Here is an 18,082-nt window from a genome sequence, read left to right as displayed (position 1 = left end):
TTAACACAAGTATTCTTTAAATTTACAACTACTCAATAATATTATCACCTCCATATCTCAAAACAATTATCATGCTTCAATCTTTTCTTAGTATTCAACACACTCAAAAGAAAGTTTCACAAATCTTGAATACCAAGCATATTATTATTAAGCAAATTACCATGCTATTAAGACTCTTAAAATAATTTAAGTGAAGCATGAGAGATAAATAGTTTCTTTAAAACAAATCCACCATCGTGCTCTAAAAGATCTAAGTGAAGCACATAGAGAAAAATTATAACGCTAAAAGATATAAGTGAAGCACATAGAGCAAAATTACATAGCTCAAAAGATATAAGTGAAGCACATAGAGCAAAATTATAATGCTCAAAAGATATAAGTGAAGCACATAGAGCAAAACTACATAGCTCAAAAGATATAAGTGAAGCACATAGAGTATTCTATCAAATTCTAATTCATGTATGGCTCTCTCAAAAGGTGTGTACCACAAGGATGATTGTGGGACACTAAAACACAAAGACACAAATAATACAAGACGCTCCAAGCAAAACACATGTCATGTTGGTGAATAAAAATATAGCTCCAAGTAAATTACCGATGGAAAGTGGACGAAAGAGGGGATGCCTTCTGGGGTATCCCCAAGCTTTGACTTTTTGGTATCCTTGGATTATCTTGGGGGTTCCATGGGCATCCCCAATCTTAGGCTCTTGCCACTCCTTGTTCCATAATCCATCACAAGAATTCACCCAAAACATGAAAACTTCACAACACAAAACTTAAAGTAGAAAACTCGTGAGCTCCGTTAGCGAAAGAAAACAAAAGACCACTTCAAGGTACTGCAATGAACTCATTATATATTTATATTGGTGTTAAAACTACTGTATTGCAACTTCTCTATGGATTATAAACTATTTTACTAACCATAGATTCATCAAAATAAGCAAACAACACACGAAAAACAGAATATGTCAAAAACAGAACAGTCTGTAGTAATCTGTAGCTAGCGCAAGATCTGGAACCCCAAAATTTCTAAAATAAATTTCTGGACGTGAGGAATTTATCTATTAATCATCTTCAAAAATAAATAACTAAATAGAACTCTCCAAATAAAAATGACAGCAGTTCTCGTGAGCGCTAAAGTTTCAGTTTTTTACAGCAAGTTCAACAAGACTTTCCCCAAGTCTTCCCAACGGTTCTTGGCACAAACACTAATTAAACACAAAAAATCACAATAAAAACAGAGGCTAAATAATTATTTATTACTAAACAGGAGCAAAAAGCAAGGAATAAAAATAAAATTGGGTTGCCTCCCAACAAGCGCTATCATTTAACGCCCCTAGCTAGACATAAAAACGAGGATAGATCTAGGTATTGCCATATTTGTTAGGCAATCCATAAGTGGCTCTCATGATGGTTTCATATGGCAATTTTATTTTCTTTCTTGGAAAGTGTTCCATGCCCTTTTTTATTGGAAATTGAAATATAATATTCCCTTCCTTCATACCAATAATCGCACCAACCATTCTAAGGAAAGGTGTACCAAGAATAATAGGGCAAGAAGGATTGCAATCTATATCAAGAACAATGAAATATATGGGCACATAATTTATATTCGCAACAGTAAGAACATCATTAATCCTTCCCATAGGTTTCTTAATAGTAGAATCCGCAAGGTGCAAGTTTAAAGAGCAATCATCAAAATCACGAAAACCTAACAAATCACACAAAGTTTTGGGGATAGTGGAAACACTAGCACCCAAATCACACAAAGCATAAAACTCATGATCTTTAATTTTAATTTTAATAGTTGGTTCCCACTCATCATAGAGTTATCTAGGGATAGAAACTTTCAACTCAAGTTTTTCTTCATAAGATTGCATCAAGGCATCAACAATATGTTCGGTGAAGGCTTTCTTTTGACTATAAGCATGTGGAGAATTTAGCACGGATTGCAACAAGGAAATACAATCAATTAAAGAGAAAATTTCATAATTAAATTCCTTGAAATCCAATATAGTGGGTTTAGCAACATCTAGATTTTTATTTCTTTCAATCCCACTTTCACCAATTTCATCATAAAGATCTAAATAGTTCAAATTTTTAGAATGCCTTCTAGGTAAAGGAAGATCATATTCAGTTTCATCAAGATTCATATTGCAAAACGAAGATTTAATAGGAGACACATCAATAACTTTTAGATCTTCATCTTAATTTTCATAGGAAGAACACGCTTTAATAGAGGCATCTTTGGAAGCACGCATCCTAGTGGTTCTTTCCTTGCACTCATCAATGGAAATTCTCATGGATTTGAGAGACTCATTGATATCATGCTTAGGAGGAATAGATCTATGCTTTAAAGAATCAATCTCAAGAGAAATTCTATCAACGTTCCTAGCCAAATCATCAACTTTAAGCAATTTCTCTTCAAGCAAAGCATTAAAATTCTTTTGTGAATTCATAAACTCTTTAACACTATTCTCAAATTCAGAGGGCATCTTATTATAATTTCCATAAGAGTTGTTGTAGGAATTCCCATAATCATTAGAAGGATTACTAGGATATGGCCTAGGATTAAAATTCCCTCTATAAGCATTGTTCCCAAAATTATTCCTACCAACAAAATTCACATCCATAGATTCATTGTTATTCTCAATCAAAGTAGACAAAGGCATATCATTAGGATCAGAAGAAACACTCTTAGTAGCAAATAATTTCATAAGTTCATCCATCTTTCCACTCAAAACATTGATTTCTTCTATCGCATGCACGTTTCTATTAGAAGATCTTTCAGTATGCCATTGAGAATAATTAACCATAATATTATCTAGGAGTTTAGTAGCATCTCCTAAAGTGATTTCGATAAAAGTGCCTCCCGCGGCCGAATCTAAAAGATTTCTAGAAGCAAAAATCAATCCAGCATAAATTTTTTGTATAATCATCCATAAATTCAAACCATGAGTAGGGCAATTATGTATAATTAATTTCATTCTCTCCCAAGCTTGTGCAACATGTTCATGATCAAGTTGCTTAAAGTTCATAATATCATTTCTAAGAGAGATGATCTTAGCGGGAGGGAAATACTTAGAGATAAAAGCATCTTTGCACTTGTTCGAAGAATCAATACTATTTTTAGGCAAAGACGAAAACCAAGCTTTAGCACGATCTCTAAGCGAAAAAGGAAATAGCTTCAATTTAACGACATCATTATCGACATCTTTTTTCTTTTGCATATCACATAAATCAATGAAGATATTCAGATGAGTAGCGGCATCTTCACTAGGAAGGCCGGCGAATTGATCTTTCATAACAAGATTCAACAAAGCAGTATCTGGCAAGAGGAGCAATTGGAGTGCTAAGGAAATCATTATTATTGGTATTGGTGAAGTCACACAATTTGGCAGTATCTTGAGCCATCGCGACAAACAAGAAATCCAACACACGAGCAAACAAAAAGGCAAGCGGAAAAGAGAGGGAGGAGAAGGAGAAGGAGATTGGGAAAGAGAGGGCGAATAAAACGGCAAGGGTGAAGTGGGGGAGAGGAAAACAAGAGGCAAATGGCAAATAATGTAATGCGAGAGATAGGGATTGTGATGGGTACTTGGTATGTTGACTTTTTGCGGAGACTCCCCGGCAACGGCAAAAGAAATTTTTCTTGCTACCTCTTGAGCTTGCGTTGGATTTCCCCGAAGAGGAAGGGATGATGCAGCAGTGTAGCGTAAGTATTTCCCTCTGTTTTTGAGAACCAAGGTATCAATCCAGTAGGAGGCCACGCTCAAGTCCCTCGTACCTGCACAAAATGATAGCTACTCGCAACCAACGCGATTAGGGGTTGTTAATCCCTTCACGGTCACTTACGAGAGTGAGATCTGATAGATATAATATTTTTGGTATTTTTGGTATAGAGATGCAAAGTGAAAAGTAAAAAGCAAAGCAAGATTAAAGTGATGGAGATTGATATGATGAGAATAGACCCGGGGGCCATAGGTTTCACTAGTGGCTTCTCTCAAGAGCATAAGTATTCGACGGTGGGTGAACAAATTACTGTTGAGCAATTGACAGAATTGAGCATAGTTATGAGAATATCTTGGCATGATCATGTATATAGGCATCACGTCCGTGACAAGTAGACCGAAACAATTCTTCATCTACTTCTATTACTCCACTCATCAACCGCTATCCAGCATGCATCTAGAGTATTAAGTTAAAAACAGAGTAACGCTTTAAGCAAGATGACATGATGTAGAGAGATAGATTCATGCAATATGAAATAAACCCCATCTTGTTATCCTCGATGGCAACGATGCAATACGTGCCTTGCTGCCCCTTCTGTCACTGGGAAAGGACATCGCAAGATCGAACCCAAAGCTAAGCACTTCTCCCATGGCAAGAACTACCAATCTAGTTGGCAAACCAAACGGATAATTCGAAGAGACTTGCAAAGATAACGAATCATACATAAAAGAATTCAGAGAAGATTCAAATATTATTCATAGATAGACTTGGTCATAAACCCACAATTCATCGGTCTCAACAAACACACCGCAAAAAGAAGAAGATTACATCGAATTGATCTCCACGAGAGAGGGGGAAAACTTTGTATTGAGATCCAAAAAGAGAGAAGAAGCCATCTAGCTACTAACTATGGACTCGAAGGTCTGAGGTAAACTACTCACACTTCATCGGAGAGGCTATGATGATGTTGATGCCCTCCGTGATGACGGCCCTCTTCGGCGGAGCTCCGGAACAGACCTCAAGATGGGATCTAGTGGATACAGAAAGTTGCGGCGGTGGAATTAGGTTTTCGGCTCCGTATCTGTTCGTTTGGGGGTACATAGGTATATATAGGAGGAAGGAGTACATCGGTGGAGCACCGAGGGGCCCACGAGGCAGGGGCGCGCCCTAGGGGGGTGGGCGTGTCCCCCACCGTCGTGACCGCCTCTTTGACTCCTTGGAGTAGGGTCCAGGTCTCCTGGATTATGTTCGGTGAGAAAATCACGTCCCCGAAGGTTTTATTCCGTTTGGACTCCATTTGATATTCTGTTTCTCCGAAATACTGAAATAGGCAAAAAAGCAATTCTAGGTTGGGCCTCCGGTTAATAGGTTAGTCCCAAAAATAATATAAAAGTGGAAAATAAAGCCCAATATAGTCCAGAACAGTAGATAATATAGCATGGAGCAATCAAAAATTGTAGATACGTTGGAGACGTATCACTCTTGAAAACAGCTTTCTTCTCCTTAACCGAATCACGAGTAAACACTTGCTTCAAACAAGTTTGCATCAGGTTTGTCTTCACAGGCATGTCACTTCCATGAGATGTAGCATCAACAGTTGAAAAAGGAGCGTCACCACGTTCATCACCTACACCTTTAGGAGCTTCAGCCTTCAGGAACATCCCCATCACTTCCTTGCACAGAAGCAGCCTTTTGACGCCGTTCCAACTCCTTCCTCCTCTGGAAATCAAACTTCTTATTTCTTATCCTTTCATCCTCGAGCTATAACTGCGTAGGAACATCCTCAGCCTGGGTAACAGGCTTACTGCCATCAACACTCTGTGACTGAGTAACAGACAACTGCAAGCTGCCATCACCATCATCAACGTTAAGAGAATATATTCCATCAGTAATATCCTTGACAACATCAACAATGTCCTCAGGAGCACGATGACTGTCATTAACAACATAAACAAAGAAGCTAAGCACGCACATGTAAAATTAAAACACAATTAACATTGCAGAGACAAGATAAATAAAGCACATAGCATCAGACACAAAAGAAAAGGAACAACTGATGTAGCTAAGCATATTTATGTATTCAAGGCTGGTAAAAAAGAGCAAATATAAGAGAAACACCAGCAAAATTCGCAAGTTCTTATAGAGTATTTGGTGTCTCAAAAATAATATTCACACGATCTTGAAAGCGTTCTGATTTGTCAGAATCAGGAGGCACCGACACTCCAACATCTGCAACAACATCATAATTAGCAAAAAGTACATGATCAAGCAATCAGTTCAACTATATGAACAATACAAGTGCAACCAATAAAACAATATCAACCCACCACTGGCACAACAAACTTCAGAATGACAACTCTTTCAACATCATAATAGTTCTTCACAGACTACTACAACCTATTCAAATGCCAGGACAACATTTCAAACTACACATGGTGATCAGTACTACAACCTATCTGCACGTCACATCAACCGCCAAAACTATACACACCACACATTCCAGGACAAAATTAACAGCTACCAAAATACACACAACTTATAAACTCGATACGACAACACCTATACAACCAAAAAACCAGATCTGTTAAAGCATCATCCAAATTACAGGGAAAATCACCCACATTCAACTTGTCCGGACTGGATGATGTACCCATTGAGATCTACAGACCTAAAATCTGTCGAACCAGATCTGCAAGACACATGAACAAAAATTAGGGCTCTGACCTATTTCAGAAATGAAGCAGGCCATACAAAAGCAAAACTCTTACCAACAAAACACAAAATCCGCCACGGAATCCAGTATCACCGTCGCCAACCGCTCGTTCAAGACCAAAAGAACCCTAGCGAATCCAGCCTGAGACACCAAGAGAGCAATAGCTTAGAAATAGAGGGAAAAATATGTACATAAGAGGACTCAAGGGAAGTCGATGGCAGAGCAAAGGAGCAAACAAAGCACCCAGATCTCCACCCCTGGGGTTCAACCCGCCGGCCGACGCTCCCGCGGCTTAACAGGAGAAGCAACTTCTCTACGAGAAGGGAAGAAGAGGGGAACGAAGAAGGAATCGATTTGGGGAGGGGAGCGTACCGGAAAAGGGGAGAGAGGAGGTTAAAAGATGAGTGCGAGAAAACCGACGGCCAAAGCCCACAATCGTGGTGAAGCCCACTATCTCTGGGCAGTTACCAAAGATAATAGCGAAAAATAAATACAATAAAAAATTAAATACCAAAAAATATAGAGGGAGAAAACAAACGGCTAAAGTACAAATAATAACTCACAACAGTACAATAAAAATTATAAAAAAAGTACAAATGAAATAATAATTCATAACAGTGCAGGATTTTCCCCTAAGAAATAAAGATAAGATAACAGGGGCATGTCATGTTACGGACTTGCCTCCGCATGCGACGCCGCGGCGCTCCGCGTCGTCGCTTGCTACGCCTCGTTCCTGGCTCGGCCTCGTCGGGATGGGGGAGGGGCGGTCCCAACCCCCTCCCCCTCGGCTCGGCCTCGCGCTAACGCGGCAGTGCACTCGTTTGACAAGCATAGTGTGATTATTCTGTTTCCCCCCACACGCACCCACGCACCCCTAAAGATAGATAATGGGGGCAAGTCCATACAAGGAAGATGTGTCAGTACAACTATGCCCCTCGGTGCGGTGCGGTGCGGTGCGAGGGCAATTCATGTTACGGACTTGCCTCCACATGCGATGCCACGGCACGCCGCGTCGTCGCCTGCTATGGCTCGTTCCTGGCTCGGCCTTGCCGGGATGGGGGAGGGGGGTCCTGACCCCCCTCCGCCTGGCTCGGCCTCGCGCTAACGCGGTAGTGCGCTCGTTTGACAGGCGCATTGCGGTTGTTCTGTTTCCCTCCACACGCACCCACACACCCCTAAAGATAGATAATGGGGGCAAGTCCATACAAGGAAGATGTGTCAGTACAACAATGCCCCTCGGTGCGGTGCGGTGCAGGGGCAAGTCATGTTACGGACTCGCCTCCACATGCGATGACGCGGCACGCCGCATCGTCGCCTACTACGCTCGTTCCTGGCTCGGCCTCGCCGGGATGGGGAGGGGGGGGGTCCCGAGCCCCCTCCCCCCTGGCTCGGCCGTGCGCTAACACGACAGTGCGCTCCTTTGACAGGCACAGTGCGGTTATTCTGTTTCCCGCCACGCCCATTCACATACCCCTAAAGATAGATAATGGGGGCAAGTTCATTCAAGGAAGATGTGTCAGTACAACTATGCCCCTCCCCCCGTCTGCTACGGCTCCTTCCTGGCTCGGCCTCGCCGGGATGGGGGAGGGGGCTCCCGACATCCCTCCCCCCGTCTCGGCCTCATGCTACCGCGACAGTGCACTCGTTTGACAGGCGCAGTGCGGTTATTCTATTTCCCCCACACGCACCCACACACCCCTAAAGATAGATAATGGGGGCAAGCCCATACAAGGAAGATGTGTCAGTACAACTATGCCCCTCGGTGCGATGCGGTGCAGGGGCATGTCATGTTACGGACTCGCCTCCGCATGCGACGCCGAGGCACGCCGCGTCATCCCATGCTATGGCTCATTCATGGCTCGGCCTCGCCGGGATGGGGGAGGGGGTCCCGACCCCCCCTCCCCTTGGCTCGGCCTCGTGCTAACGCGACAGTGCACTCGTTTGACAGGCGCAGTGCGGTTATTCTATTTCCCCCCACACGCACCCACACACCCCTAAAGATAGATAATGGGGCAAGCCCATACAAGGAAGATGTGTCAGTAAAACTATGCCCCTTGGTGCGGTGCGGTGCAGTGCGGGAGCAAGTCATGTTACGTACTCGCCTCCGCATGCGACGCCGCGGCACGCCACGTCGTCGCCTGCTACGGCTCCTTCCTGGCTCGGCCTCGCCGGGATGGGGGAGGGGGCTCCCGACATCCCTCCCCCCGTCTCGGCCTCGCGCTAACGCGATAGTGCGCTCGTTTGACAGGCGCAGTGTGGTTATTCTATTTCCCCCTCCCCGGCTCGGCCTCGCGCTACCACGGCAGTGCGCTCGTTTGACTGGCGTAGTGCGGTTATTCTGACCCCCCACATGCACCCACGCACCCCTAAAGATAGATAATGGGGGCAAGTCTATACATGGAAGATGTGTTAGTACAACTATGCCCCTCGGTGCAGTGCGGGGGCAAGTCATGTTATGGACTCGCCTCCGCAGGTGACGCCGCGGCACGCCACGTCGTCGCCTACTACGCTCGTTCCTGGCTCGGCCTCGCCGGGATGAGGAGGGGGGTCCCGACCCCCCTCCCCCTGGCTCGGCCGTGCGCTAACACGATAGTGCGCTCCTTTGACAGGCACAGTGCGGTTATTCTGTTTCCCGCCACGCCCATCCACACACCCCTAAAGATAGATAATGGGGGCAAGTTCATTCAAGGAAGATGTGTTAGTACAACTATGCCCCTCGGTGCGATGCGGTGCGGGGGTATGTCATGTTACAGCCTCGCCTCCGCATGCGACGCCGAGGCACGCCGCGTCATCGCATGCTATGGCTCGTTCATGGCTCGGGCTCGCCGGGATGGGGGAGGGGGTCCCGACCCCCCCTCCCCTCGGCTCGGCCTCGTGCTAACGCGACAGTGCACTCGTTTGACAGGCGCAGTGCGGTTATTCTATTTCCCCCCACACGCACCCACGCACCCCTAAAGATAGATAATGGGGGCAAGCCCATACAAGGAAGATGTGTCAGTACAACTATGCCCCTCGGGGCGGTGCGGTGCGGGGGCAAGTCATGTGACGGACTCGCCTCCACATGCGATGCCGCGGCACGCTGCGTCGTCTCCTGCTATGGCTCGTTCCTGGCTAAGCCTCGCCGAGATGGGGGAGGGGGGGTCCTGACCCCCCACCCCCTGGCTCGGCCTCGCGCTAACGTGGCAGTGCGCTCGTTTGACAGGTGCATTGCAGTTATTCTGTTTCCCCCCACACGCACCCACACACCCCTAAAGATAGATAATGGGGGCAAGTCCATACAAGGAAGATGTGTCAGTACAACTATGCCCCTCGGTGGGGTGTGGTGCAGGGGCAAGTCATGTTACGGACTCCCCTCCACATGCGATGCCGCGGCACGCCGCGTCGTCGCCTACTACGCTCATTCCTGGCTCGGCCTCGCCGGGATGGGGAGGGGGGGTCCCGAACCCCCTCCCCCCTGGCTCGGCCGTGCGCTAACACGACAGTGCGCTCCTTTGAGAGGCACAGTGCGGTTATTCTGTTTCCCGCCACGCCCATCCACACACCCCTAAAGATAGATAATGGGGCAAGTTCATTCAAGGAAGATGTGTCAGTACAACTATGCCCCTCGGTGCGATGCGGTGCGGGGGCATGTCATGTTACACCGAGGGCAAGTCATGTTATGGACTCGCCTCCGAATGCGACGCCGCGGCACGCCACGTCGTCGCCTGCTATGGCTCGTTCCTGGCTCAGCCTCGTCGGGATGGGGGTGGGGGGTTCCGACCCCTCTCCCCCTCGGCTCGGCCTCGCGCTAATGTGGTAGTGCACTCGTCACTACTAGGAAAAGGGCTAAAGATAGGATTGACACTAATGGTGCACCAGAGATATGGTGCGCCACTACTATATACTAATGGCGCACCAGGTGGAGGTACGCCATTAGTGTGGAAGACACTAATGGCGCACCAGACAAAAGGTGCGCCACTAGTAACAAATTTTTTTTCCATTTTTTCAAACATACTAATGGCGCATCCGGGCAAAGTGCGCCATTAGTAGTTAGAACTACTAATGGCGCACCGGTGACAAAGTGCGCCAGTAATTTGTTTTTGTACTTTTTGGCAAAACTACTAATGGCGCACCATTGCACAGTGCGCCATTACTAGTTTAAACTAGTAATGGCGCACTGTGCAACAGTGCGCCATTAGTATAAAAATTATTATTTTTTTACTTTTTTGCAAAACTACTAATGGCCCATCATGTACTTTTTTACTTTTTATTTTTTGCATCATTTATCGGGACGAGCACGCGGAGTCTACCATATGTCCGGTGTGCGGCGTCACTCGATACAAGAAGAGGAAGAAAGCTCCTCGAAAATCGGTGTGGTACTTTCCGATCACTCCTCATCTGCAGCGGTATTTCGCGGACCCTAAGGTAGCAAAGCTCCTGCGTTGGCACGCGGATAGGGAGGAGAAGAAGCGGGAAGATGACGGAAATGATCCGGAGATAAATAAAAAAGACATGATGCTGAGTCACCCTAAGGATCCGAGCCAGTGGTGAGGACACTCGATCTCGATCCCCCTCCACCGCCGCCGACGAGCACCCGGCCCCCCGCACCCTCCCCCGCTCCACCGTCGCCAACGGGCACCCCCCGCACCCTCCCCCGCTCCACCGCCGCCGCCGATGATATTTTCAATTAACAAATTTGAACATATTTTTAAAAAAATTATTACTGTTTTTATAAAAAAATATTACTATTATGATTTAAACAAGTTTGAACATATTTAAACACAAATAAATATCAAACAGAATTTAAAATGCAAAAAAAATATTGCGGAGCCTGGGAATCAAACCTAGGACCTCCTGGTGTGTGTGCTGCGTGCTGACCAGTCGGGCTAGTGGGCGGGTTCTGATGTGGATTGGGTTAGGTGCAATATAACCTGTGCTCGAACTGTAATAAAAAAACATTCTAATGGCGCACCGCTGCGGGGTGCGCCATTGCTATCTAAAAAAAGATCTCTAATGGCGCACCAAGGAGTGGTGCACCATTAGTAAGCTATCCTCCCTCTCCCTCGCCAGATCCCCTTCAAACCTCTCTCCCTCGCCACCAGATCCACCCGCGCGCTGCCCCGACCCACGACGTCGCCACCCCGACCCTCACCGGACTCCACCCCCACCGCCCCCGCGCCCCCACCCCCCCGGCCCCGCGCCCCACCCCATCCGCCCCGACCCTCGCCGGACTCCACACCCCCGCCGCCCCCGCGCCCCCAACCCCGCCGGCCCCGCGCCCCCCCCCCCCCCCCCCCCCCCCCCCCCCCCCCCCCCCCACCCCCGCCGCCCCCGCGCCCCCACCCCCGCCGGCCCCGCGCCCCCACCCCCGCCGCCCCGACCCTCGCGCTAGGGTCCTCGCCCCGCCGCCCGCTCCTCTCCTCCACCTCGGACGAGCGAGCGCCTCTTCCGACCCCTGCAGCAGCCGGCGACCTCGGCCCCGACGCACGCGCCCACCCCGCCGGCCCGTGCCGTCCTCCGCCTCCGGTCTCCCCAGCAGCAGCCAGTGAACCAAGGACGGTGTCGTGACCATCGTCGCCACGTCCCGCTGTCTCTCCCTGCGCGTGGCCAGCGGCTGCTCTCCTTCGACGCGCTGCCCGTGGTGAGCCCCTCTTCCTTACTCACCTCCATGTTCCTTCTTCATTTCTCTGTTCCCTGTTCCTCTCTTTTCCATGCTGCTATTTACATGGATCAATGGATGTTGGATAGATGGATGTGTGTTGATGTTAGGTAGTAGATGGTTTGCTTGATGGTTGGTTGAATTGTGCTAGTTGCTTGCTAGATGGATGGACGAATGGTGCGAGTATGTAGACATATTTTGCTACTGTGAAGGGTCAGTGCTAGTGTAAAGGGTGGTAGTAATTCGTTCCCTTTTGCTTCTGCCTGGTGCTAATTTGCTGCTATTAGCTTCGTGTGGCTTCTTATTATTCTCTAAATCGTTCTTCAAAGCAGGCTTTGCATCGCTTTAGGTAGTTTTCTCCATGTTTTATCAAGTGACATGTTAACAGCTTGCTAGTTTAGGATACATAATTAATGCCTTTAAATGGTGCACTCTGTAAATGCCTTTAAATATAACCTTGCTTGTTTAGGATACATAATTGCAGAGAAATAATCACATCAATGCCTTTAAATGGTGCACTCTGTAAGAAATTAATAACCTAGCATCACAATTCAGAAATACTCCTACTACTCATGTAGGTGCTGCAAGAGTTTTTTTTGTTTTGTTACTGCTAGGTAGGTTGATAAGGAGAACTGCATATTTGACAAGCACAATGTCCTGTTTTTTTAGTAGGAGCACATTTTACATACAGTTTGGAGTACTAGCTCAGATACTGGTTCAGATTTTGATATGCTTGCTTGTTACTGTAAGTGAGTTTATAATTGCACCCACTTTCTCGTCCTCATATTTTCTGTAGCCATGCAATTTATAATTGCACCGACTTACAACAACTAGCTGGAGTAGATTATGGCAAGTGAAAGCAACAAATTCTCTACAATTCGAAAGCTCAATATCCTTGCAGTAGGAAGAGCTTGCTTTAACTGAATTTGGACTTGGTGCACTAGCTTGGCAATTTTGCTTGCTTGCACCGCTTGATTAGTTCTCCATCTAATGTAGTCAATAGATGTTGTCAAGTGATTGTGTCATGGTTTTGGTTCTGTTTTTAAAAAAGGAAAGCCACTTGTTCAGGCTTCAAGAAAATATTTTCTCAGAATATTACTGCTAAGCCCAAGCTTGTTAATCAGCATGTACATTTCTGTCATATATTGCTAATGTCTTATCAGATGTGTGCTTTCTATTTTCACCTATCTTTTTTTCTTCTACATGATATGGAACCTTATGATACTGCACCAATAGCCTTTGTGCATCCAAGTTATCAAACTATGTGAACTAGAAACAGAAATAGAGAGAATTGATCATTACTTTTCTGAACTGTCGCAGAAGCCTCAGTAGTTCTTTCAAGTTCGTACATTGAAAGGCTTGTTTCACAATTTCTGAATTACTTGTGATGCCTCTGAATTACTTATGTTAGCACAAAATGATCAAGTTTACATAATAAGCTTATAGTCTTTTTCTTATTCTTCTTCTTTTCCAAAATGACATAGGTTAGCTTCATTTTACCTAAGTTGGCTCTAATATACTAACTTAGAGCCTATATGCTTAGTTTCCTATAGGTTAGCTCCAAAATAACTTATGTTAGCACAAAATGATCAAGTTTACATAATAAGCTTATAGTCTTCTTCTTATTCTTCTTCTTTTCCAAAATTCTTCTTATTCTTCTTCTAGTGTTTTTCTTCTTCTAGTATTCTTCTAGTCTTCTTCTTTTTCTTCTTCTAACTTCTTGTTTATCATTTTGCAGATTTGATTTAATTCACGGAAGCTTGCATGGTTGGAGTTCTTCTTTTCCATTAGTGTTTTTATTTTGTATCAATGTGAAACTTTTGTGAATTGATGGATAACAGTGTTGGATGAACAATGTGAAACTTTTGTAATATGTAACGATGGAACTATGTGTTGGCTATGTATGTATATATGATGGAACTTGTGTGTTGGCTATGATTGTTATATGGATGCTTGTTGTATATATATATGTGTTGGATATCTCATAGGTGAAATAGCGACCTGAGATTAAGAAAAAAATTTAAAAAAATTGTTACTAATGGTGCACTACCATGTGGTGCGCCATTAGTATACAAGATACTAGTGGCGCACCGTGAGCAAAACTAATGGCGCACTGCCTGGTGCGCCATTAGTATACCAGATACTAATGGCGCACCAGTGGTGCGCAATTAGTAAAAATTACTAGTGGCATGCTACTAATGGCGCACCGGTGATGCGCCATTAGTAGGCAAAACCGGTGCGCCATTAGTAGGCCATTTCCTAGTAGTGCGTTTGACATGCGTAGTGCGGTTATTCTATTTCCTCCCCACACGCACCCACACACCCCTAAAGATAGATAATGGGGGCAATTCCATACAAGGAAGATGTGTCAGTACAACTATGTCCCTCGGTGCGGTGCAGTGCTGTGCGGCGGAAAGTCATGTTACGAACTCGCATTCGCATGCAACACCATGGCACGCCGCGCCGTCGCCTGCTACGGCTCGTTCCTGGCTCGGCCTCGCCGGGATGCGGAGGGGGTCCTGACCCCCTACCCCTGGCTCAGTGCGGTTATTATGTTTCCCTCCCGCACGCACCCACACAACCGTAAAGATAGATAATGGGGGCAAGTCCGTACAAGGAAGATGTGTTAGTACAACTATGCCCCTCAATGCGGTGCGGGGGCAAGTCATGTTACGGACTCGCCTCCGCATGCGACGCCGCGGCACGCCGCATCGTCGCCTGCTACAGCTCGTTCCTAGCCCGGCTTCGCCGGGATGGGGGAGGGGGGTTGTGACCCCCCTCCCCCCACCTCGGCCTCGCGCTAACACGACAGTGCGCTCGTTTGACAGGCGCAGTACGATTATTCTGTTTCCCCCCACACGCGCCCACACACCCTTAATGATAGATAATGTGGGCAAGTCCATACAAGGAAGATGTGTCAGTACAACTATGCCCCTCGGTGCGGTGCATTACGGGGGAAAGTCATGTTACGGACTCGCCTCCGCATGCGACGCCGTGGCATGCCGCGTCGTCGCCTGCTATGGCTCGTTTCTGGCTCGGCCTCGCCGGGATGGGGGAGGGGGGTCACGACCCCGCTCCCCCAGGCTAGGCCTCGCGCTAATGCGGCAACGCGCTCGTTTGATAGGCGTAGTGTGGTTATTCTGTTTCCCCCCTTCCCCCCACACGCACCCACACACCCCTAAAGATAGATAATGGGGGCAATTCCATACAAGGAAGATGTGTCAGTACAACTATGCCCCTCGGTGCGGTGCGGGGGCAAGTCATGTTAAGGACTCGCCTCCGCATGCGACGCCGCGGCACGCCGCATCATCGCCTGCTACGGCTCGTTCCTGGTTCGGCCTCGCCGGGATGGGGGCGGGGGACCCGACCGCCCCGGCTCGGCCTTGTGCTAACGTGGCAGCGCACTCGTTTGACAGGCGCGGTGCGGTTTTTCTGTTTCCCCCCACAAGCACCCACACCCCCCTAAAGATAGATAATGGGGGCAAGTCCATACAACGAAGATGTGTCAGTACAACTATGGCCCTCGGTGCGGGGGCAAGTCATGTTAAGGACTTGCCTCCTCATGCGACGCCGCGGCACGCCGCGTCGTTGCCTACTACGGCTCGTTTGTGGCTCGGCCTCGCCGGGATGGGGGAGGGGGGTCACGCCCCCGCTCCCCCAGGCTCGGCCTTGCGCTAACGCTGCAGCGCGCTCGTTTGACAGGCGTAGTGTGGTTATTCTGTTTCCCCGCTTCCCTCCAAATGCACCCACACACCCGTAAAGATAGATAATGGGGGCAAGTCCATACAATGAAGATGTGTCAGTACAACTATGCCCCTCGGTGCGGTGCGCTGCGGGGGAAAGTCATGTTACAGACTCGCCTCCGCATGTCACGCCGTGGCACGCCACGTCGTCGCCTGCGACGGCCCCTTCCTGGCTCGTCCTCGTTGGGATGGGGGAGGGGGCTTCCCCCCGGCTCGGCCTCGTGCTAACGTGACAATGCGCTGGTTTGACAAACACGGTGCTGTTATTCTGTTTCCCCCCACACACACCCACACACTCCTAAACATAGATAATGGGGGCAAGTCCATGCAAGGAAGATGTGTCAGTACAACTATGCCCCTCGGTGCGGTGCGGTGCTTTGCGGGGGCAAGTCATGTTACGGACTCGCCTCCGCATGCGACGCCGCAGCATGCCGCGTCATCATCTCCTGCTACGGCTCGTTTCAGGCTCGGCCACGCCGGGATGGGGGAGGGGGTCCCGACCCCCCCGGCTCGGCCTCGCGCTAACGTGCTAGTGCGCTCGTTTGACAGGCGCAGTGCGGTTATTCTGTTTCCCCTCCCCCCCGGCTCGGCCTCATGCTAATGTGGTAGTGCGCTCGTTTGTCATGCGCAGTGCGGTTATTCTGTTTCCCCCCACATGCACCCACACACTCCTAAAGATAGATAATGGGGGCAAGTCCATACAAGGAAGATGTGTCAGTACAACTATGCCCCTCGGTGTGGTGCTGTGCCGGGGCAAGTCATGTCACGGACTTACCTCCGCATGCAACGCCGCGGTACGCCGCGTCGTGGCCTGCTATGGCTCGTTCCTGGCTCGGCCTCGCCGGGATGGGGGAGGGGGTGGGGTTCCGACCCCCCTCCCCCCGGCTCGGCCTCGCGCTAAACGGCGGTGCGCTCGTTTGACAAGCGCAGTGTGGTTATTCTGTTTCCACCCCACACGCACCCACACACCCCTAAAGATAGATAATGGGGGCAAGTCCATACAAGGAAGATGTGTCAATACATCTATTCCCCTCGGCACGGTGCTGTGCGGTGTAGGGGCAAGTCATGTTACAGACTCGCCTCCGCATGTGATGCCGCGTCGTCTCCTGCTACGGCTCGTTCCTGGGTCGGCCTCGTCGGGATGGGGGAGGGCCCCCCCCACGGCTCCGCCTCGTGCTAATGTGGCAGTGCACTCATTTGACAGACGCAGTGCGGTAATTCTGTTTCCCCACACACGCACCCACACACTCCTAAAGATAGATAATGGGGGCAAGTCCATACAAGGAAGATGTGTCAGTACAACTATGCCCCTCGGTGCGGTGCGGTGCTATGCGGGGGCAAGTCATGTTACGTACTCGCCTTCGCATGCGACACCGCGGCACGCTGCGTCGTCGCCAGCTACGGCTCATTCCTGGCTCGGCCTCTCCGGGATGCGGAGGAGGTCCTGACCCTCGGCCTAGGGCTAACGTGGCTGTGCGCTCGTTTGACAGGCGCAGTGCGGTTATTCTGTTTCCCCCCACAGGCACCCACACACCCCTAAAGATAGATAATGGGGGCAAGTCCATACAAGGAAGATGTGTTAGTACAACTATGCCCTCGGTGCGGTGCGGTGCGGGGGCAAGTCATGTTACGGACTCGCCTCTGCATGCGACGCCACGGCACGCCGCGTCGTCGCCTGCTATAGCTCGTTCCTGGCTCGGCCTCGCCGGGATGGGCGAGGGGGGTCCCGACCCCCTCCCTCAGGCTCGGCCTCGCGGTAACGCGGCAGTGCGCTTGTTTGACAGGCGTAGTGTGGTTATTGTGTTTCCCCCCTCCCCCACACGCACCCACATACCCCTAAAGATAGATAGTGGGGGCAAATCCATACAAGGAAGATGTGTGAGTACAACTATGCCCCTCGGTGCGGTGCTGTGCGGGGGAAAGTCATGTTACGGCTCGCCTCCGTATGCGACGCCTTGGCACGCCGAGTCGTCGCCTGCTATGGCTCGTTCCTGGCTCGGCCTCGTCGGGAGGGGGGGGGCCCCCCCCCCCCCCCGGCTCGACCTCGTGCTAATGTAGCAGTGCACTCATTTGACAGACGCAGTGCGGTAATTCTGTTTCCCCACACACGCACCCACACACTCCTAAAGATAGATAATGGGGGCAAGTCCATACAACGAAGATGTGTCAGTACAACTATGCCCCTCGGTGCGGTGCGGTGCTATGCGGGGGCAAGTCATGTTACGTACTCGCCTCCGCATGCGACGGCGCGGCACG

The sequence above is a fragment of the Triticum urartu genome, chromosome 6 (assembly GCF_003073215.2).
Source record: "Triticum urartu cultivar G1812 chromosome 6, Tu2.1, whole genome shotgun sequence".
NCBI lineage: Eukaryota > Viridiplantae > Streptophyta > Magnoliopsida > Poales > Poaceae > Triticum > Triticum urartu.
This window is presented reverse-complemented; position numbering follows the sequence as displayed.